The following is a 23,978-nucleotide window of genomic DNA, read 5'->3' as shown; positions in this document are numbered from 1 at the left end:
CAACAATCAGGTAATGCAATCACTAGACTGCGGATTTCATGCGTTTGTAGCAAACATGAGTAGGTGCATTTTAAGACAGTAGAGAGATTAAAATAATTTCAAAACACCAATGTATTATTTTCAAATTCTTAAAATGATCACAGTAAGAATCAAATATCTGTCTGGCTCCTGTCCCTTGTAATAGCGGCAGCCGACATTCATTTTGCATAAAGATTCGCAGTCTAGTGATTAGTTTAAATATCACAATCAAAAATACAGCTAATAGCAACCGTTAGCTTTGAATTGACAAGTCTTTGGAGATGTTCTCTCTACCGCGGCTCGAACGACACTGATTTTCCGCAAGATTTTTCTAAAGAATTTAGGAAGGGCATTTAGAGTGTCGAAATTCGAAGTGCACGCTGTAGCACGAGAACGACGGGACGGTTGGACGAAAAACAGGATACGTGAAGGACCGCTTTAAGACTTATGGCAATCACATGTTTAGTTTTTCCTGTAGATTGGTACGCAGAGTCGATGGGTAACCGTTCGAAAACGTCGTCTGTCCTTCTTTTAGAAAGTTTCTTAAGGAAGGTATAGGACAATAGGGATGCTACGCTGACCTGACATTTTTACCCCTTGCTGGGTAAAAGGACGGATGATGTTTTCGGACAGTTACCCATCGACTCTGCGTACCAACCTGCAGGAAAAACTAAACATGTGTTTGCCACAAAGCTTACAGCGGTCCTTCTCGCATTCTGTTTTTCGTCCAACCGTCCCGTCGTTCTCGTGCTACAGCGTGCATTTCGAATTTCGACACTCTAAATGCTTTTTCTAAATTCTTTAGAAAAATCTTGCGGAAAATCAGTGTCGTTCGAGCCGCGGTAGAGAGAACATCTCCAAAGACTTGTCAATTCAATGCTAACGGTTGCTATTAGCTGTATTTTTGATTGTGATATTTAAAGTAATCACTAGACTGCGAATCTTTATGCAAAATGAATGTCGGCTGCCGCTATTACAAGGGACAGGAGCCAGACAGATATTTGATTCTTACTGTGATCATTTTAAGAATTTGAAAATAATACATTGGTGTTTTGAAATTATTTTAATCTCTCTACTGTCTTAAAATGCACCTACTCATGTTTGCTACAAACGCATGAAATCCGCAGTCTAGTGATTGCATTACCTGATTGTTGTAATTTGTGCAGCAGTACAAGGGATATGGCAATTATTATTAGTGCATAACTATGTGTTGACAAATGTGAAAAGTGATTGTGAGTGTGGAAAAATTTCAAGGCATCTGTTTGAAATAAACATACGAATTATTTATCGATTCGAAAGTGAAAGTGAAATTCTGGATCGTCGACTTGACCGCGCATCCCTTAGACCTTCTACCACCGGCTGTGCAGTTCGTCGACCTGGCCGTACGTCCCTTGGCTTTCGGTACTGCCGTGTACCTGAAGACATCTTTGCAGTTCGTCATCGAGTGACCCAGTGACACACATTTCGAAGCAGCAAATGGATTTACGGTTGAATACGTAAGTTTTTAAATCAATCAGTTTCTGCTTCTTCTCTTTCTTTACGATTATCTCGTAAACTAAAGCCGATCGTCAAAAAGTCTAAAGAGAAATGTTGTTCAGAATCATGGTCTTGACAACGTATCCAAAGCTCATCGAAATCGGAGAGGATTCACATTATCGAGAAACTCTTGTTCGTTGCGATGTCACGGCGTACCACCGACACTCGCTTGCCGGCGCGGCGCGGCGCGGCGCGGCGCGGCGGGCCAGGGCGCGCTCTGATTGGTCCGTGTTTTTCGTTAATAACTCCTAAACAAAGCCGCAGTTGACATTGGTGCAAAGGAAAATGTCTCTTAGAATGGTCTCAGGAACCACCCCCTTTCGGGATTTTCATGAATTTTGGGACACCCTGTATATTAAAATCTCATTTCTGTAGGAGCTAGTTTCGCTTCGGTATCGTCCGAACGGATTCCGGGACATAGAAATGGAACTTGTCGAGAGAAGCCATCAGCTGTTGTAGTGTTCCAAAGACTGGTCGAGCGACAATAAACTATATCCAATGCAAGAATGCTAGCTCTTACACGGAAGGTTGAACCTCTGGGCCGTTTCGGCCAAAACGGCAACATCAGCAAGTAGCGATGTTTGTAACTTATGTAGGAGAAATTGCAAGCTCGATCATAAATTCACTGTGAATGCAGTCGCCAAGAATTTTTGCCACGACAACGAACAATGTGTCGCTAAAGCCGTCCACACACGGGTCGATCGGCAACTTGGTCGATGCGATTCCCCCCTCGACGTTATTTCCAATGAAAAAATAAATTTTTGAAAAATACCACGTTTTTAAAAAGTATAAAATAAATTTTTAAAAAACGGACTAAAAAGTATAAAATAATTTTTTCTAGCCCAACACAGATTCCTAATCCCGTACAGATAGTCCTGAAAATTTGTGATTGTGAATTTTTAATAGCTATGAAAATACTTGTAAGATTTAAAACGAAAAACGTGGGGCGCAAGATAATACATACATAGTAAGGAGTGTAGAGAGTAGCTACCGCTGAGAAAACTCGCACAACAGTTCATATCATTTGCAGTTCATTAGAATTGCTAGTGACTTAGGTGTTCATGAGGCGGGTCAGTGGCTCAGGTGGTAGAGTGTCTGATTCGTAGCAGGAAGGCCAGGGTTCGATTCCCGGGTGTGGCATAAATTTCCAAGGTGGTTTTTTCTCCTGCTACGGGCTCGGTACCTACTGTCGGGGTCATAGGGCAACCAATGGCAACAATTTCCCCTTTATCCAGGGAATCGGTGAACTGTTGGAAGCCCAAGTTGGCCATCCCGCCTCATAAGGGTACCCGCCGCTGCTCTATATCCCCTGTTTGGGGGATAGAGTAAGGAAAAGGTGGTCAGCGAACAAATGGTACCACTGTGGAAACTGGGCATGGACCCTACTAAAAAATGGAATCAAGAAACGCAAACGGAATTAAGAAACCTTTAAGGGGGAACTATACCCTCGATTTGTAACTAGAAAGGAACTATTTATCAATGTTATCAACTTCTGTGCAAAAAAAAAGTTTGGGAACATTGATAAACACGCAACTGCCTAATGAACACGAGATGGAGTTGCTTGCTATTTCCAAATTCTATTCAGCTCGTCGCGAATGCCGTTACACAGGGCAGGTCGCACTAATATTACTGCCACCGATGAGAATATCTACCTCGTCTGTGTCAGTTTTGCTATGATTCCACGTTGATAGCAGTGCAGCAGTGAAATGTTGCACAATATCGCAGCACTGATTGACAGTCCCCCTGACTAGGCGCCATCTCGTCTAAACGAACTGAACTAAAATTGGCTCTAGACTGGCTCTGCATCAGAGAGGACCTCTGTCTTCATGGGGAAATCTATGCTAATGTGAATGAAATCACGCGCCTGGATTTTTTGACCTTATACGAGCATATTTTGAGCTGCACAAAGGTTCATTTGATAGAGGAGGGTTCATTACAGGGCGCTCTTCTCGTCATATCAGTCAAAAAAGTCTCTTTGAGACAGAAAAATACATTGAAATCTGCGGTTATTTTTCTAGATTTTTTCTCTACTTTGGGCACTCATATTATTAGATATAAACATAATCTCGTTAAATCATGAGAAGAGCGCCCTGTATTTAACCTTCCTCTACAGAATGAATCCTCACCCAGCTCAAAATATGCTCAAATAACGACAAAAAATCCAGGCGCGCAAACCCATGTTTCGACCAAAAATCTAGTAAGATTCTAGTTATTTTCTAGTTACAATCCGAGGGTATGGTTCCCCCTTAAGGGAAACGCCGGGTGGACGGAGCTAATTGCTGAACACCGACCAGAACCGAGGATGATGGTCACATCCAAACAATCAGCCATACTTTCTAGGATGTGTCAAGCCCACCCAAGAAGGAAGATCTCGATGAACCCGATATCAAATCTCTCAGGAGACAGATTTCGGCGAAGTTGGTGAACCCTTCCTTCTCAACCCCAGCGCGAAGTAGACTCGGCAAGAGAAGACCGTATGGAATTGATATCTCGGCCCAGCCGTGATTTCGATAAAGTCGGATCGGATCCCAAGTAGCAGTAACTTCCTCCCAATGGTCAAACAATACGCGGTCCCTTGCATCTTGAACTCCCAATAGACTCACAGCACAGGCGGAGGGAGGATTAGCCCTAGGGGAGGGTGTGGGCAGGTTTCTGGACTATCCGGAAACAGAGTAGGGACGGGCTTCAAAACTTGACAGATTCGACATGAAAATTATGGTGAAGTGGGGGAGTCTGAAAGGGCAGGCGAGACACCCTGCAGGTCTGAAGGTGAGGGGGCCCGACGTTCACACCGAGCCTTAAAACAGCTCAAAAACTGACAAAAAATTAGGTAGCATGGCCCGCTCATCAATGATGACCGACCCGTCTAGTAAGTCGACGACTCTGAAAATGGCCCGGGCCGAATAAAACAGGGGACGGCTGAAAAACGTGGATACCTGCAACCCGCAAAAGGGCCGAGTGCCGGCAGCGCCATTTGTGATACTGGTGATGAAAGATCCGGTGTGCCTTAAGGAAGCGAGGGGCGGCCGACCCGCCCTTCCCCGGCAAACGCACTTACTACTACTACTAGGTGTTGATGCATCAATTATCTATTTCATGCGCCCCACGTTTTTCGTTTTAAATCTCACAAGTATTTTCATAGCTATTAAAAATTCACAATCACAAATTTTCAGGACTATCTGTACGGGATTAGGAATCTGTGTTGGACTAGAAAAAATTATTTTATACTTTTTAGTCCGTTTTTTAAAAATTTATTTTATACTTTTTAAAAACGTGGTATTTTTAAAAAATTTATTTTTATTTAAATAATTATTATATTTTCTGCTTTTTAGTTTTGTATGTACAAATTTGATGGCCAACCGGATAATCGAGGACTTCGCCACTTTGAGCAAACCAAACTTCGAGCGAATAATTGTATTAACCCCTTGCACTAATACTTATTTCACGGTTATAATGATTGGAACACGTTCATCATTTCATGGTAATGTTTCCTTCGATGTGTGTGACTATTATGTCAGCAGAAATAATAATTTACAGCAAATGGGAGCTCAATGGTGGTCGAGGTCCTAGTTGTCGCATTCTTTCCATCTCCTTCATTGCATCTTCATTGCACGGTGTCTTGCCAGTGAGTTTTGAGCAATCAAGCTTTTCTACTCTTAACCCATCCAATGATCTGACACATGTAGTAAATTTCAGACGGTATTGCGACGCGTCATATCGAAAACAAACGCCGCTGCGTGGCGATCGCTGAACGCGTTGACGTATGTTTCGCGGGGGGGGGGGGGGTGAACAGGTAAATATTTAATTGTTATTTCTCCGAAACGGATAGACTTTTTAAAAAATTTTTTTTGAATAATGCATTGTCATCCAGTTCTGAGCTATGTTTAAAATTTCAAGCCTCTAGCTCATCGGGAAGTTAGTTTAAAATCAATTGAAAAATTTGCCACCGAACACACAAACAAGAAAGCGAGCTAATAAAAACGTGGTAATAAATGAAGAGCCGCACATTGAAATCGCCGCGATTCTAAGCGCGTGCGATCGGCAGCGAAGTTGGAAAATCGCGTGAATCGTACGATTCGCGCGACTCATGGAGGTAAGTTTGTGCAGTTCATGTAATTTAAATGATTTGGCCATTATATTTTGTAGTTTGAGTGCATTCCACTCTTCGATGTGGTCTATGTATTTAGGTTACGTAGGTTATTATTTATTTATTATCTTTTTTTATGTTATTACGCATACTAATAACATTAAGGTAAGCTTTTTATTTACATAGTTGAATATAATCATGTAGGTTTATGAAAAACAAAAACAAAAGGCAAAGTAAAAAAACTGTTGTACAATTTTCTGTGGAGTGGGAGTGTTCTTAGGGAGTTGTCTTCTCAGGTCGATTTAATCCGGAAGTATTACCACTTGGTATATTGAGCGAAAATTGAAGGAAATCTGTTGAACTTCCACCAACCTCATCTATGAGGAGCAATGCTCAACTGAGGAGTTACAAAAGGAGAGCTTTGCTCCTCATAGATGAGGTTGGTGGAAGTTCAACAGATTTCCCTCAATCTTCGCTCAATATACTAAGTGGTAATACTTCCGGATTAGATCGACCTGAGAAGACAATTCCCTAAGAACACTCCCACTCCACAGAGAATTGTACAACAGTTTATCAATCCCTGTGACTTCAACTTTTTTTTTACTTTGCCTTTTGTTTTTTCATAAACCTACATGATTATATGCAACTGTGGCGACACTCACCAATGTGAAGTTGGCGTTGTGAAGTTGGCGTTAAATTCAAATGTTTAAATTAGTTATTTTCTTGTCATTGACAAAATACAATTTGTTTAATCAATAGTTTGCCATCAATGAAGTAGGATCTAAAAATATTGTGATTAAAGAATTTAATTCTATTAAAGTTTTGTTAATAAACTTCATCTTAATTTATTTATTGGAATCTCTAATATAATTCACTAGAGATTTACCAAACAACTATGTAAATAAAAAGCTTACCTTAATGTTATTAGTATGCGTAATAACATAAAAAAAGATAATAAAGACAATAAATAAATAATAACCTATGTAACCTAAATACATAGACCACATCGAAGAGTGCAATGAACTCAAACTACAAAAAATAATGGCCAAACCATGTAAATGACATGAACTGCACAAACTTACCTCCATGAGTCGCGCGAATCGTACGATCCACGCGATTGTTCTGCTTCGCTTCCGATCGCACGCGATTGGAATCGCGGCGATTTCAGTCGACTACGAATCGACCCGTGTGCGGCTCTCCATTCATTTGCATTGGAAGTCACGTGGAGGTGGAATCGCATGCGACTGGAATCGCGTCGACCGAATCGACGATCGACCCGTGTGTGGACGGAATCGCGTCCGCCGCATGAATCGTACATGACGAGCAAGACGTACGAACTTCACGACGCGATTACAATCGACCCGTGTGTGGACGGCCTAACTGAAATCTTCTTCGTTCGTTCAAATTTCCTTCGCTCGATTATCGACTGGAAGGTACTGTCGAAATAAGCTCAGGTGACTGAATGTATATGCATTTATGATTATGGTTGGGTCAAATTGGCACAGTCTGCTAATAGACAGTTGGCGCGCCGCACAGTGGGTTCGATTGAAAAAGTACGTGACATTTTTTAATAACTCTTAAACCACTGAAAATATTGCAATGAAATTTGAACTGAAGATATAAAAAAATAATTCCTTTTCAATGATTTTTAACTTAATATATTTCACATTTGTTTAACCGTTTTTATTCATTTAAAACGGCTTTATAAATTATTTATTCTATAATGTATTTAATATTTTCGCTATTTAATGCAAATAGATACAATGTTTAAGTTTTACATTCTTGAGAAAAATTTGTTAAGGCCGAAAATATTGAAAAATTGCAATTTTTACCACTTTTGATCGTTTATAATTCGTAAACCAGTTTCAATGAAATTTTCAGAGCGTATATAATTTATACCATTTGACAAAACACATTTTTTTAATTTTCGTTATTGGCCCAGCTAAAAAAGTTGTAAAAATCAATTTTTAGTATTGTTTTACACAATTCCGATCAAATGCATTTTTTCAACTTATTTATTAGACGTCATTTACTAAACTAATTCTTCTAGCCTTACAGAGAAATTGAAGTCGTTTGGTCCATTCATATGAAAGTTATTCGTCGCGCGAGGACGAACGCTTCCCGTTCCGTCCTCAATAAATCGCTCGCATTCGTTTCGGGAATGCTTTGAGATTTTCGGGTCATTTCGAGAGAGTTTTCCTTTTCGAATTGCGTGCGTGAGAGTGTCCTCAGAGGAGGCGCGTTTCGTGAGAGCAATCTCTTCGATATCTTCGTGTTTCTCGAATTCTGTGTTTCTCGCCGAACATCGTATTGTTTTCGTCGACGTTCAATCGCGTAATCGTTAGCGTACGCGTCGGGGCGAATCACGCGCGGAAGTCATCGCGGCAGTCTCGCAGTTCGCCGATCATCTGCGCCTCTCGTTTCCGAAGTCCTGTCACGAAAGAAACGGCGATAAATTCTAGCGATATCGTCGCGGGGGAGAACTGTAGGACAACCGCGCTGCGAAAGACCATCTACTCGCTATTCTGCATGGAGAGCGCGGGCTCTCGGGTCGTGGCCACGTGGCCGCAGATTTTGTAATCCTTACGACGCATAAACAGCTCGAGACTATATCGTAGTCGAATTATTCGATTCCCTGTGAGATCCGTCCTGCCGAGAGGGCTGTTCTAGTTTTTCCGTGTTCGAACCATCTGACCTAGTCGCGACGTCACTTTCGATCCGCGTATCTCGAAGATTCGACTCTCGATCTCGGCTTCTCCGAGCTCGAGAATAGTTCCGCGTATCGTGTGGCATCTTTGCGGTGCCTGGCGCCCGAACTTTTCGTTTTCGTGAGAGAATCGTCGAATCTTCGAGCCCTCTTTTGTCTCGGGCGGACCGCGTGTACTCGGCCTGCACGCGGCCTGGTCTCAGTGCCTACAAGGCCCGAAGTTAACCGGCTTTCGCGAGTCGAACCGCTCGCCGAAAAAGGGTTAACGTGACAGTGCATTCCCCGCGGCGGGAAGGTTTCTCGCAGGAAAATAATACCAGAAAAACCGGCAATACATACTTCGTAGAAACCGGCAGCAGTCAAATAATCTTTGTATGTGTTTTACTTAAAAATGTTACTTAAATATTTTTAAAACATTAAAAAAATATCGTTAAACTCATATGAATAAACCATATACATAATAAGAAATTGAAAAAATAAAGTTTGACGTATGGAAAACAAACTGCTATCGATAGGATTCGAACCCCAGAATTGTAAGCGTTGCGAACATTCAGGTATATGTATATCGCACAGAATACAATTTTTTCTTTCTCTCAAATCACATTTTTTAATGACAATTACTTAATAAACGCCCACGATAAAGCCAACAAGTGTAACTTTCCTCCTCACAGCAAAAACGTCGAAAAAATTCGGTTTTTATTGTTTTTGACAATGATGCAGCAGAACAAAAAATCTGAAAAAATTGACGACACTGCCTGTTACAGTACTTTATCAGGTAACCAAACAGTAGAATAGCACGTTTTCATAATTTTTTAGAAAAAAATATTTTTTTGATGTTCTTGAGGTTTTTCATTTTTTACGACCACAGTTCGCACAAAAAAATTTGAAAAAATTCTCAAAAATGCGCCTTAGGATCCGAAAAGTGTCACATTTTATTCAGAATTTTAGAACGCATTTGAGACCGGAAAATGCGCCGGAAAGCGCAAAATCTATCTTACCGTGTAACTACCCTCACGGGCAAGCTAGAGGGCTGAAACTTTACTCAGAGAGGTTTTCTTGGTCAGCTTCGAATGGTTCAATAGCCATGGAAAAAGCTCGAAGGGCAGTTTCGACCATCTTAATCAGCAGGCGCGATTACAATAACAAGGCGGCAGGTATTCGGCCGCTCGTGCGTATCTTTCTCGTATTTCTAAGCGTTCGCGTCGAGCCCAGCAGTTACAAGATTGTCGCGTAATTTACAACAGCCTTTGGGGCACTAGTCGGCCGCGCTCCGGTGGAATTCGCGATTCTAATACTTGGCTGGTCGAAGGAACGAAGCGTCCTTCCACCGGGGAACGTCTCGAGCTTCGCTAGTCAATCTCACGAAAATCGACTCCGACACGAGTCCCCCGAGAATCCGCGACTTCGCGTTACAAACCCGACGACGGACAAGCAAAATTTTGATCCCGCGGCCCCCCGCTGTTCGACCAGATTCTCGTTAAATACCGACTCGTTCGAGTGTCGACCGATGGCCTCGCGTCCCTCGCGGTACTCCGGCAAAGCACGCGGTCTTGTATCGCGACGTGAAAACAGAATCCGCCAAACGCCCCCGAGCGAACACGAATTGGTCACAAAATAAAATATTATGGCCTGACCAGCACTTACCAAACGGCAACGATGGACGTTCCTTGGTTACGGCAGTTACAAAATTACTTTGGTTGTTACGCAATAATATAACGTCTAATTAGGGCTACAGCCAACGACACAATGACCCAAAGTCGGTTCTCTCGGGAACACGGAAGCGAGGCGTCCCCCTACTCCCTCAACTATTTCCTTCAGCGCGACACTCTGGCCTATCGCGTATGTTTTCGCGGCGGGGACAAATCCCGCGTTACCGGCAAAAAGAAGTGCGCTGCCTCTCGTGAAGGGGTTGACGTGAGCCGTTCCGGCAGTGGACCTCCAATTCTTTATCCGGGCGAAGCGGTGATGGGTTCGAGAGGTGTTCATTAGGGTGGACGTTATTGTTCGACTTTCGAATTTTTTTCGGGACACCCCCTAGAATTGTGACACTTGACGCAAAAATAATGTGTGCAAAATTTGAAATCGATCGGATAACGGGAAGTGCTGCCGCATCGACTTTGAAAATTTTTTAATTTTGTAACTCGACTTTCTCCAATGTAGTATATCATTAGTATATATTTTTATATATAGTTGAATTTGTCTTTTTACGCACTATAATAATGTAGAAACAAAATGTAGCATTAATTTAAAAAAACAATTCGTGACCTCGAAATCTCAAAAATTGACTTTTCAAAAAAAATTTTTTATTTGCAGTATATTTAATTTAATAAACAATACAACTTTTGTCTAAGAAATTTTTAAATATTTTTATAAATATACATTATACATACATGTATTATACATAAAATAATTTATCTCGTAATGACTTTTTTTGATACATCTGGATATTGTTTCCTATTTTCGGAAATAATTTGTAAAATATATTGTTTCTCCTCTAAGTTTTGTACAATGTTTAGTCCAAAATCCTCGTCATCTTCCCATGAATCGGGATCTTTTTTAAAAAATTCTATAGGAATTGAAAATCTTTCAAAAAATCGTAGTGTTTTGTGGGAAATAAAATGTTCAATTCCTTTACCAGCATAGTTTTTAAGTCTTCACGAGTTATTTCATATTTCTTACATGATTCGTCGGTTTCAATGTTATCAGATTCGTCGACTTCAGTGGTAAGTGCCTCCAGCAATCGTTTTGTATTCTTCTCCACGGTTTTATCAAAAACTGCTAAGGCTACCGCTTCTGTTGATAAATACCATAAATGGTTACAAAATTTTTTTAATGCGATAGAACTTATTTTTTCGTCAGTAGAACGGTATACAATATTGTGTATATACAAAACCGTGGAGAAGAATACAAAATTACGAATGGTAGAGGCACTTACCAATAAAGTCGATGAATCTGATAACATTGAAACCGACGAATCATGTAAGAAATATGAAATAACTCGTGAAGACTTAAAAAACTATGCTGGTAAAGGAATTGAACATTTTATTTCCCACAAAACACTACGATTTTTTGAAAGATTTTCAATTCCTATAGAATTTTTTAAAAAAGATCCCGATTCATGGGAAGATGACGAGGATTTTGGACTAAACATTGTACAAAACTTAAAAGTTGTTAATGACACTGAAGAATGCGGTATTAAGCTTATTCAAGACTATAATCAGTTATTATCATAAAATGAAGAGGAGAAACAATATATTTTACAAATTATTTCCGAAAATAGGAAACGATATCCAGATGTATCAAAAAAGTCATTACGAGATAAATAAATTATTTTATGTATAATGTACTGTATTATATGTATAATGTATATTTATAAAAATATTAAAAAATTTCTTAGACAAAAGTTGTATTGTTTATTAAATTAAATATAATGCAAAAAAAAAATTTTTTTTGAAAAGTTAATTTTTGAGATTTCGAGGTCACGAATTTTTTTTTTAAATTAATGCTATATTTTGTTTCTACATTATTATAGTGCGTAAAAAGACAAATTCAACTATATATAAAAATATATACTAATGATATACTACAGTGGAGAAAGTCGAGTTACAAAATTAAAAAATTTTCAAAGTCGATGCGGCAGCACTTCCCGTTATCCGATCAATTTCAAATTTTGCACACATTACTTTTGCGTCAAGTGTCACAATTCTAGAGGGTGTCCCGAAAAAAATTCGACATAATAATTTTCACCAAGTATAACTAAGGTCCACCCTAGACTGTTCATCTCCCGTCCACATTCCCTCGTCTACGCCTCCAGGTTCGCTAACCCGGGCTCAGTACTCCCCTGGGTGTTTCGGCACGAGCTATGGATCTGGGTAGGCTCTCCGAGCTCCTCCTCTCGAGGAATCTGCGCAAACCTACGGCAGGAAACAGGATCCGGGCCCCTCCTTGGGGTCCGGCTACGGCCCTGAAACTTCTATTCGAATAAAGACGTTTCTCTACCTGAAACGGAGGTACACGGCGTCCTATACCAGCTCATTGTGACGCCAATTTTAAAGATAACATCTTGTTCAAGGGCTCATTTTAAAGGGGAAACTTCAAGGAGTATAACCATAGTTTTTTCAAAATTTAAATCACTCCGCCCCATCATAAAAAAAAACGCAAAAGAAGAATTTGTTTAAATTTTTCGACATTATAAAGTTGATTGTCGAGGTTGAAAAGATTATTTTGTAATAGCCCAATCCTTTCCGAATAAAACAAAAAAAAATTTAGCTCAATCGGACAAACCGTTCTTGAGATAAAAATTCGTAAGTGAGGCCCGTTTTCGCCAAAATGGGCAAAAATTGAAAACTTTGACGGTCTGCCATTTCTAAAAAAATTCGAAACCGGCAAAATGATGACTTAAACCCCCCCTAATTTCGCATGGACTACAACATATTTCAGTTAGAACAAAATCGGCGATGGTGTCTGCAAAAAGTGATCGATTCGGCATGGACTGACTGTGACTGTAAAGACAAAGCTACAGCAAGGGGTTAATCTCATTGGGAAAAGAATTCCGCAGTAAAACGTACACCCGCAATAATATGTAGGTACATTTATCCTATTATATTTGATTTGTAATTTACAAATGAGCTAGATCAACCGTAACAACTGCGCACTGTTATCCGGACTTCTTACTCAAGCTTATTCAAGCCTCCTGCTTTGCATTCTCATTGGTTTCATGTAGAAGGAGCGACATTGTTAGCATCACCGAATTCGCTTTATTATTACTCCCGGAGCTCTCATAAATATTTCATTTCTTTAGATAATGAGCGGAAGTCGCCCTTCACTGTTTCAATAAACATCGAGCTACAATGTCACACAGATGCCTTATGTAAAAGCTTTGCGCACTTAGGGAAATTATATGTGAATACATAATATGTTGTGGACATATAGAAAACAGCCGGAAACGTTTATATCGTCTCCGTGAAGCTTCGAAGTTCATGGACAAAAATTCTGCATGCCTCCGAAGAAAACTCGGTGTACACTGGTAAGTATGTTATTCTAGAAGTCTTCCTTCGTTTCGAAGAGATATGTAGATTTTAATCAATGGAAAAGAATTATTACTATGGATGACAGCCGGAGGTTGCGGCGTGAAAGCCTTAAATGGATAGGCGTGCAATTTCTGAATGGCTTTGCCTGAATTCCGCGAGATTCTGTTTGTTTGCATGTTAATCGTGGAACCTCATGTGGCCCGCAATATTTCTATTGAAACTTTTGTTTTTTGTTGTATGTATACAAAAAATATTAAATAAACGAAGTGTCATTGTTATAATGCGCAAGTGCGACTATGAACTCCAGTTCTATATTTGATATCTTTGATATAATTGAGTTACAGTGCAACAATGAAACGAAACAAATTTTTGCGTCCACATCAAAATTTAATTTTTTTTTTACAATACTTATATTACATCCGAGAGATATTCCACACAACTTAAGATATTTTGCACAACGAGTTGTAAGTTGTAACTGCTATTGGATCCACATATGTTTGTGAAACATTTTTTTCGAAGATGAAATTTACAGAGTTCATCACGTGCTTCATTAACTGATACCAATTTAGAGAACCAGCTAACAAAAGATGTGCAACGTCGAACATAAATATAGATTTACCAAAATTAAGTGAAAGAAAGGATAAACTAATATCTCATTCATTAAGCCTCGAGAGTTAATTATATTGAATCATAGTATAACAATAAAGTTTTATTCATTTTGTATTTGTATTACATTTTTTAAAAGCATGTTTACCTAAAGTTCGGCCCGCTGTAACGTTACGCGTCATCAAAGTGGCCCGTGAAACCATTTGGGTTGGCCAGGCCTGCTCTAGATAATGTTCATCGGATTGACCTTCATGTTTGTAAAAACGTATCTAAAAATAAACAATCGAGAAAAGTAAAAATAATATAATTATCGGATGTTTACCTTGATTATATTGCCAGAAATTATTTGTTATTTGTTCTTAATATGCACGTTACTTTGATAACGAAATCCTACACAACTGAAACCGTAATGCAGAAAAACTATAGCACACAAAGCAAAGTGCCTATATTTATATGTACATTCTTAAGACTACTTTACATTTCCCCCTCATTCACCCTGATAACCAATAGAAATTTTTGAAAATATTCGTTTCCTTCTCAAATGCTATAAATAACCACGGTAAAACTGCAGTGTGCGGCATTTTGCCACCAGCTCTTATCTAGGTGCACGGTAGTGCACCAGCCAAGTTCTTGCACTACCTCCTTTTACACGAAACAACTTGGCCGTTTTTTAGAGGCTTATAACTCGGCACTGGTGGCAGGTGGAGATATGTAATTTCGTACAGTTGTTAAATGCTATCATGTCTTAATATTGGCAAAACATTAATCTTCCAACATTAGTAGGTTCCGAGATATAGGACCTCAAAAATCGTTAAATTTGTCACTGACTGACTGACTGACTGACTGACAAATCATCAAAACCTTTTGGGTACTTCCCATTGTCCTACAAGCTTGAAATTTGGTACATGGGTCCACCATAACAAACATTTAAAGGAATAATTATCAAAGTTTGAAATTGCACACCTTAAAGGGTTGAAAAAGAACATTACGAAATAGGTACGTAGGATAGAACACATAGCAGCATAATAACATATACATAAGGGTACCTTGGGATTATCCCGTTTTGACCATTTTCGCCAAACTGTATTTTCGCATGCGTGGTCGGGCAGGCCTGGCGGCCGGCCCTCTCCGCCCAGAGATGGGCAAAAATTTATCTAAAATTTTCAAATAAAAGATAAATGAAAGTTATCTTTAAAAAAAGTTATCTGTAAGATACTCTCCAAAAAATTTCATTTGACATCTGTCGGTTATCTGAGCTCGAAGTAACTGCGTATGCGTATTCAACGCCTCTAGCGGCGAGAAGTTATTCAAGAGGCACTATCCGTAAGATACAGCGTGAGAATTTTCAGTTTATCTTTCACAATTATTTGAGAGTCGAAGCAGCGCCACCATGTATCTTGCGGTTGTATCCGTCAGATTTTGGCTATTGGAAATGTATCTGTGAGATTTCAATGGGACGATTTCATCTTAACCTTCAGATTTATTCAAAGCTCGACGTAGCAAGATGATTTATTCAATTTTTTCATTCGTGACGAGTATTTCTCAGAGATGAAATCACATGTATCGTTATTCGTTATTTTTATTTGATTTCAAATACATCTTGATGCGACGTTGCCAAATCCTAATACTAAATGTACAAATGAACGGTTTAAATCTGTGGAGCTCATAGAACAAGGGGAGCTTGTAGGCTCCTAAAATTTCTTATTTTTGAAGGTTAAACGTTACCACGGTTATGTACGAAATATTGTCAAAGTTGTGAAGTATTGTCAATATTTAATTTTGTACCTCACACCATATAGATGCATTTAACTAAATACATCCCAAGTAGCCACGTACGTCCCTAAAACGTACGGTTCACGTCCAAACGTCCTACGTCCATTCTGCGTACGTTTTAGGGACATACGTGGCTACTTGTGGCTACTTGGGATATAAGTCATAAGTAAGGGAAGGAATTGGTAAAAGAAAGAAATAATATGTTATTAATAAAGTAATTCGGTTTATTTGTCAGTAATATTTAAAACAATATTTTCTCGTCAAATAACATGATAATTGTTTATATTTGTTTGTTGTACATGACGAAAATTGTTTAAATAATAAATATCAAATAATAAAAATTTAACTGTTTATAAACAATCGTTTAACGTATCTGGGGACATACAGACGTTATTTGGATGTACGGCTGGACATATTCAGAACGTTAACACATTACCAACCGGAGATTATTGCATAATTTTAAGAAATCTATGACATATGGCTAAACACTTTTTAATGGAACCTTCAATGGCAACAGCAATTTTTATTGAGAACTAACAAGTCACCCACAATATCGTCATCTATTATAATACTTTCATTTAAGATTGCAATGTAAAAGAAAATTTCTATGCTTTCTTTTGGTACAGCACAATGATTGAAAATCCTATTAATAGGCTTCCGGTAGGTAAAGTGTTAACAAGACATTTACAGGACGTTTATAGGATATTTAAATTTAATTTTAATTTAAAATTTAAATTGAATCAAAATTTCATTTATTACAAACATATTAGGTACATAGTATAATACAATACAATCGCGCATATACGTATAACACTAATATATGTATACAGTAATACATAACAATATATTTGTAACAATATACTTATCTATATGTATATGTATATTTATAACAATATATTTATTTATATATTATAATTATAAAATATAAATTTTAAATTTTATTATTAAAAATCTCTTGAAACTGTTTTGTTTCTTTCCATGGTCCTCCGCTAATGTAAGCCACATCTGTATGGAAACACTATTTTCTTTCCGATGAACTGATGTTTTGGATATCTTCGCTGCATCTAAAAATTAGAATTTCTTGGTGAAAAGCATTGTCCAATAAACGGGAACATTTTTAGCATGAATATATTAGGTTGGAGGGAAAGCTATGTCGTATTTTAAATAAACAGGTAATTTTGCTTGTAAATCAAAAACACATGTTAACTAGCGAGTCATGGGAAAACAGGAATTGACAGGTTATCTGAGAAATGACAACATATTGTAACAAATAATGAAAATTATATAATTGAATAATATTAAACATGTATTTTTATAAATTGAATCAAATTTTTTCTTTAACGCTAAACCTACCGAGCCTCAAAAGTAACTGGTACACACATGTTCCCTTATAAAAATGATAAGATTGATTTTATTTAGACTTTGTACGGCTCCTATTGTAATATGTGCACTACTAAAGATATCTATGTATACAATTGTTTCTTATGAAATCAGTATTATTACTTTTCTAATTGTAAAATAAAAAATCTGGAACTGGTCATCTTGACTGCTGTTGGTAGGATTAGTGTTAAAGTGAAAATACGCTAGAATTTTCTCTCCAACCTAATAATATTTTTGAATTTTCCTTTTGTCAGTAATGTTTCAATGTCTGAAAATAAATATAAAATAAAAACTTACCTGAAATGACAGTGACAAGTTTCACCAACACAATACCAAGTCATCGGAAATCAGGAATTGACAGGTTACCTGAAAATGTCAACATATTGTTACAAATAATGGAAATTATATCATATCAATAAAATAAAAACTTACCTGTGACAGTGACAAATTTCACCAACACAATCGCGTGACAGGTGGCTGAAATTACCGAATCACTTACACACGCTTTTTATTAATTGGAATACTCTATTACAAACACGTGCACAAGCATGTGCTAAACTAACTTTACTACACGTAAACTCACGGCGATGCAACGCGACGGTCGCTCACCTGTCGCGTAAGCTTATTTGTACGGTCCCCGATATACATATACATAAATTTTTAGGGGGTAATTCAGCGTCCAACAAATATGTTTCGCGTGATTTAACAGACAACGAATATAAATATTTATAGAAACAATAACATGTAAAAATAACAACATAAAACAAGATATAATAATAACGAGAAAACTAGTTTATGAACGTTAATAACTCGCGTACTAACAAAGTACAGAGATATACATATTATAACGCCGCGCGGACAACCCTAGAGCGATGTATTCTCAACGAGTGCCACAAGCTTTCTGTCCACTGGTAAAAATCTTTTTTGGTGGGAGGATTAGCAACGTGGGAAAAACCGTTAAAATAAGGGGTGGAATTCTCCGTTCCTCAAGAGTAAGGAGAATGTAAGATAATAGCCTACTAACTAGACTATTCGCTAGGTTAAAGGTGTGGGCGGTAAATGATACAACGATCGACGGTGAAGCCGTCCGCAAAGGTGCGATTTATTAAGAGAATCTTTCAGTACTTGACACTCCGAGCGTCACTGGAAGAGTGCCCGCTCAGGTAAACTCTAGTCTTAAGGACACCTTGTTGCCAGCGTGTTTTCTACCTGCACCCCCAAATGTGCACTGGGTTTTTACCTGAAGGGTACGCGTCGCGCTGTCGAGCCGCACGCTGCCCGCTCTCGACATTCGCAATTTCGATATTCCTTACAAGAAAGTTTCCTTCCCCAAAACAATTCAAAAATCGTCGTTGCCAAGGACATTGCAACGGTTGGGTCAGGGTTCTGACAATCGTCACTTTTACGACCGAACCCTCAACGCAACCGTCCAACGTGCGCACTTGAGAAGGATGGAATTTCCGCGCCCGGAAAGTCCCTCTTTCCAACGCACCATGTCCACTACACAAATTAATATATAGTTATAATATATATATATATATATATATATATATATATATATAAGTATGTACAAAATAAAAAAATATAAATATTTATATATATATTTTTAATAAAAATTTATTTGTTTAAACAATTGCTTAAATAATAAACAGTTATTTGTTTAAACATCTGTTTAAATAATAAAATGTATTTGTTTAAACAATCGTCCAAATAATGAAAATCTATTTGTTTAAACATGTGTTTAAATAATAAAAATTTGTTTGATTAAACAATCGTTTAAATAATACAAATGTACTTGTTTAAACAATCGTCCAAATAATGAAACTCTATTTGTTTAAACATTGGGTAAATAATAAAAATTGTTTGTTTAACCAATCGTTTAAATAATACAAATGTCTTTGTTTAAACAATTGTTATAGTCCTTATTAGAGTGTCCGAATATGGAATAATAATGAAAGTCACTGTAAATGTAAATACGTTCCACGTATTACATTACATATGTATTACGACGTGGCAACGTCGCATCAAGATCTCAGTTATTTGAAATCAAATAAAGATACATGTGATTTTCATCTCTTCCAGTTACTCGTCACAAATACAAGCGCCAAATAAATCGTCTGGCTAAATCGAGCTTCAAATAACGAATAAAAGATGACGGATAAATCTCGCGCGACATCTGGGGATTCGAATAATCCTTATGATTACGAATCTATTTCTTCGAATAAAATCTGACGGATAACTCTGCAAGCAAGTTAACGACAGATACAACCGTAAGATACATCATGGCGCTGTATTCGACTCTCAAATAAAAGTCGAAGATAACCAGAAAATCGTCGGAGAGACAGATGAATAAACTCTCTCCAAACCGCAGCGCTCGACAGATGAAGTTACAGATACATTGTGGCGCTGCAATCGACTTCGAATAAAAGGCAAAAGATACAGGTTATTTTATCTAGAACTTATTTGAATAATTTTGTATTTAGATACTGCCCATCTCTGTCTCCGCCCACACCACCTAATCCTAACTAATTCTTGAGAGGTCGACGGGATAATCCCAAAGTACCTACATAAGCATATACGTTTCATTGGCTTCGAAGTAGCAACAAATACTGATGAAAAAAACAATCGCTCTAACGTAAACAAAAGAAACTGCACCGAGCATCGTCTATAGCGGCGGGGGGTAAATCGGCCAAATGGATCCGAACGTCGCGTCGCACAGTGGTCTGAAAGCGGCAAAAACTCCATATTTTCAAGTTTCTTAAAAAACCAAATTTTTTATTATATTTTTGACTAGTAGGTGAGTAAATTCAAACATTTCTAGGATGAATCAGTTCAAAATCCAAATTCAATTTGTTGTAGAACGTCTTAAAGTAGGCCAAGCTAAGCATACCTAGTTTTCAGCATAAATTCAAGCGCATGTTTGAAGAAACCGTATGAGCCTGTAAAAATAGTAATGTAAATAATGTTTTCTTTTCTGACTTCCTTCAAGTACGAAGACCCGGAGTAAATCGCAAAAAATGTTTATTTTTAATTTTTTCGAGTAGTTTTGCAGATAATGCTATTAAACGGGGAAAAGAGCAACGTTAATGAAGTTTGAAAGACGATATCTCTCTTGCGCCAAACTGCGCCAAGGTGCCAATGGAAAAATAACGTTTGTAGATGTCTAAGTAAACAATAAATGCAAAGTTCATCAGCGGTAACCTGCGGCTTTGGGTTTTATCTCATGAAATGTCGGTGGGAACGCGTCAAAGAACGCTCCGCTTTCTGGAACACTTGACGTTCCGAACGTTGACAAAACTATTGTAGCGTTATTTGAAGGTTTAATGTTATATTATTATAGGTCATTGGATTCGTTTTGATACCAGTTAAAATATTATGAAGTACAAAATATATGTTAATATTTAATTAACTTCCCGATTTTATAGGGAAGTTATTGTAATGACCCCGAAAATCGAAAATCGATTTTTTAGCAGATCTCCACGTTTCATGGTCAAAAAATATATGTTAATATTTAAAAAATTGAGATGACCTTCATTTTTTATACAAAAAGAGATTTTTTTTTAATTTTTTGTATTAAAGTTTGTAGAAAAGTGAACACTGATAAACTTTCGTTTGAAAAATTTTTTGTCAGATCATCGGAAATATTTGAAAAATCGTGTTAACAATTCTCACAATGCATACTATTGAAAGAACCTGTGCGAACCCGTTACCCACTGTATGTAAAAACAAGTGTAAAAGGTATTATTTATTATTATTTTATTAATTATTTTTTAATTTATTTACTATTTTTCGTGACCAAAATGTAAATAAACCTTACCTGTATACTGTACATAATAAATTTCCATGAAATTATTTCATTTTATTTTAATTGACATGAAATTATTGTTTTTTAAATTAAGTAGTTATTTTATATGGAGAGGAATCATTTTTTATTATCTTTAATTTAAATTGAATTATATTAACTTCCCGATTTTATAGGGAAGTTATTGTAATGACCCCGAAAATCGAAAATTGATTTTTTAGCAGATCTTCACGTTTCATGGTCATTGCAGTCATTTTAGACTATTTTCAGCAAAATGTTCGTATGTGTGTGTGTGTGTGTGTGCGCGCGCGCGCGCGCGTATGGCCGTTTCTATGTAATCAAATTTTTCGTTAACGTTTTCAGAAAAAGTAACAACGCGATCAGGATGATGAATGATGCAATCGATGTGCCCCGCTGTAACTTAGAGCTGATTAGATTTTGGTCCATTTTGGTCAAGTAGTTTTTTAGTTTTTTCGAAAGAAGTTCATTCAACAATGCAATTTATACAAGAGAACGGAAAGTTTCCACCGAAGAAACAAACGTAATTACACTAAAAATTTTTTTTTTCATTTTTTCAAAATCAAAAAAAAATTTTTTTAATTAAAAAAACACTTTTTTTTGTACCTTATGCTAATGTTTCCGCTTACAATAATCGAAAATTATCCCAATGCAAGAGTGATTTAATCATCTCTACTCCCAAGAATACATTTTCAATGAACATCGATGAAAGTACAAAAAAAAACTTATTTTACAATCTTTAAAAAAACAATCAGTTCAAAACGAATTATTAACTGAGATTAAATTGAAAATTAATATAAACTATATGATAATTATTAATAACATTGATGTTGAAAACGGATTGGTTAATGGAGCACACACACATGCGGAATATTAAAATTTATTACTTTTCAAGAAAATACTAAAATTCCGTCTATATTGTGGTTAGATTTTCAATTGGCCAGAGTAGGAGTGAAAGTAAGAACTCGTTATCGTGATTATATGAAAAATGCAAATATTGATCAAAATTTTACACCAATAATAAAAATATCGAATCAAGTAAATATGTCGAGTGAGGAAAAATATCAAATCACACGTAGTCAATTTCCAGTGGTTCCTGCTGAAGCGATTACGATTCATAAAAGTCAGGGACAAACATACGAGAAAGTATGTTTGGATTTTAAAAAATCAGAAAGGCGAACTTTACAAATGTTGTATGTAGCACTGAGCAGAGTTTCAAAATTGAGCGCGGTTTACATATTTTGGGACAATTTAAATTAACAGTATCGAAGAAAACCAAGATCAATACTGCAAACCCGGATAATGAGGAGTTGTATCGTTTGCGAAAAACTAATTAAGACAATTTATTTTGCAACATTAGTATGCTATAACAAGGAACCAAGCGAGCAACGAGCATACGATGTTGGTTTAATGCTCCATATAGCAAACATTTTGATAAGTAGAAAACTATTGAATTTCCCTGAAAACGTATAATCTCCTTAAAACGTACACTTAATAATGATAATAATATACTGCAACTAACGAATCAGGAAGTTCTTTGTGTGGCTCGTGGAGAGTCACACACCAAATAAAAAAAAAAACATTAATAGCTATAGGTACTACTAGCCATGCGTACCACTAACCCTTTCGGAAGAGCAGTCCTATCCGCGAGCTCGCAAAGCGAGCGAGCAACAATAACCCTCTAGTTTCATTTTAAATTTATTTTATATTCACAATTTAAGTGTAAAATTTATTATTTATTATTAATTTATTACTTATTTTTTAATGTATTTATTATTTTTCGTGACCAAGACCGGTTACAAACATTTTTTGTCGAGATTTTCCCCGAAATAAAGCTTTCCTAGGGTTTTTGCCGTTTCCTGCCGCTCTCAGACTGACTCAGACCACTGTGCGTCGCCGGCATGGCAGGGTGTTACTCTTCGATACATTGAATTTGGATTTTGTCTTGCAGATTGTAAAAGAATTTTTTTTCTTTGATCGTCGCTGCGTTGCGCGTTGTTTAGATTTTTCGGGACAAAGTTTCAAGTAGGTATACATAGGTAGTAAAACGAACATTCATTTATTAATTTACCTAATGTCCACCTTAAAGATAAAAAATGTTTAGGATTTAACGAATCAGGGATAAAAGTAATAATAACCATAAACTTGATAATTGATGAAATTTCAACAAAAAGTGATGAAATCCCAACAAAAACATTCTGTAAACAGGAGCCAAGTTCTTATGGCCGTAAAAAGTTGTGAGATCAAACACAATACGGTCAAATTCGTTAGCTTAGAAATACCTATTGCAATACTGAAAAAAGCGTTTGTAAAAATTAGTTTAAAAGAACGCTATTTAATTTTTAAAGAGATGCATGAAGGGCTAAATAATTCAAACTTGGCCGTTACTTTTTAAATCAATGGCCATAAAAGGTGTTAGGTAGGGCTGTTTTCACCCATTCAAAGTGGATGGTTGCCGATAAAAAAAAAACACGTGTCAAATATTTTTCGAAGAACTATAGCTCATATAAGTTTGATCAAAATCGGATTTTCTCATCTGAATATGTTCCCTTGACTTACAATTAGTAGTGATACAGATAGTGATAGTGACAGTGACACAGAGATATTGAAAATCAAATAATAGCCGGCCGTGCGTCGGCCGTGCGAGGGGGCAAACGGCGTACCTCTGTCGGGTCAGAAGGGTTAAAATTGTTAAAAATACAGACGTCACAATGACGCCGACCTAGGTCAACGCGGCTAGCAACATAGTAAAAAGAATCTACTTCTTGAAATCTGTTATTTTAGTTGCACTTTCTTATTGGGAAAATATATTAGATAAAGAAGTAGTTGTGTAAATTGTATAATTACTGGAGTTACCAATTTCATCATTAGACTGCGGATTTTTATGTATTTATAGCAAAATTGAGTATACGAAACTCAATATTTTTAAGAAATTTTAAAAATTGAAGAGATCAATATATAATTTCTCTTTCTATATTAAAATCATTACGGGAAGAAATGACATTCAATTTAGTTTCTATT

At 37.1% G+C, this 23,978-nt stretch overlaps 1 protein-coding gene and 1 long non-coding RNA gene across 4 annotated transcripts in view; both read right to left on the bottom strand.

Annotated features, from left to right (window-relative positions):
- LOC143211118 (acyl-CoA Delta-9 desaturase-like) overlaps window positions 1-23,978 on the bottom strand; it is a 285,417-nt gene that overhangs the window by 33,121 nt on the left and 228,318 nt on the right. The window contains exon 1 of one of the 3 annotated variants that reach the window (XM_076428576.1): window positions 9,993-10,390. The exons of the other annotated variants lie outside the window; for them this stretch is intronic. The gene's annotated coding sequence lies outside the window, so the exon portion shown is untranslated. Of the gene's footprint in view, window positions 1-9,992; window positions 10,391-23,978 lie in introns of those variants that run through there. 3 annotated transcript variants of the gene reach the window in all.
- On the bottom strand, window positions 16,428-17,700 carry LOC143211655 (uncharacterized). Its single transcript, XR_013009498.1, has 3 exons — window positions 17,570-17,700; window positions 17,435-17,503; window positions 16,428-16,821 (listed from the first exon to the last, which is right to left on the bottom strand). It is a non-coding gene; the product is annotated as an uncharacterized LOC143211655 (long non-coding RNA).

Source organism: Lasioglossum baleicum, chromosome 8 (assembly GCF_051020765.1).
Source record: "Lasioglossum baleicum chromosome 8, iyLasBale1, whole genome shotgun sequence".
NCBI lineage: Eukaryota > Metazoa > Arthropoda > Insecta > Hymenoptera > Halictidae > Lasioglossum > Lasioglossum baleicum.
This window is presented reverse-complemented; position numbering and strand designations above follow the sequence as displayed.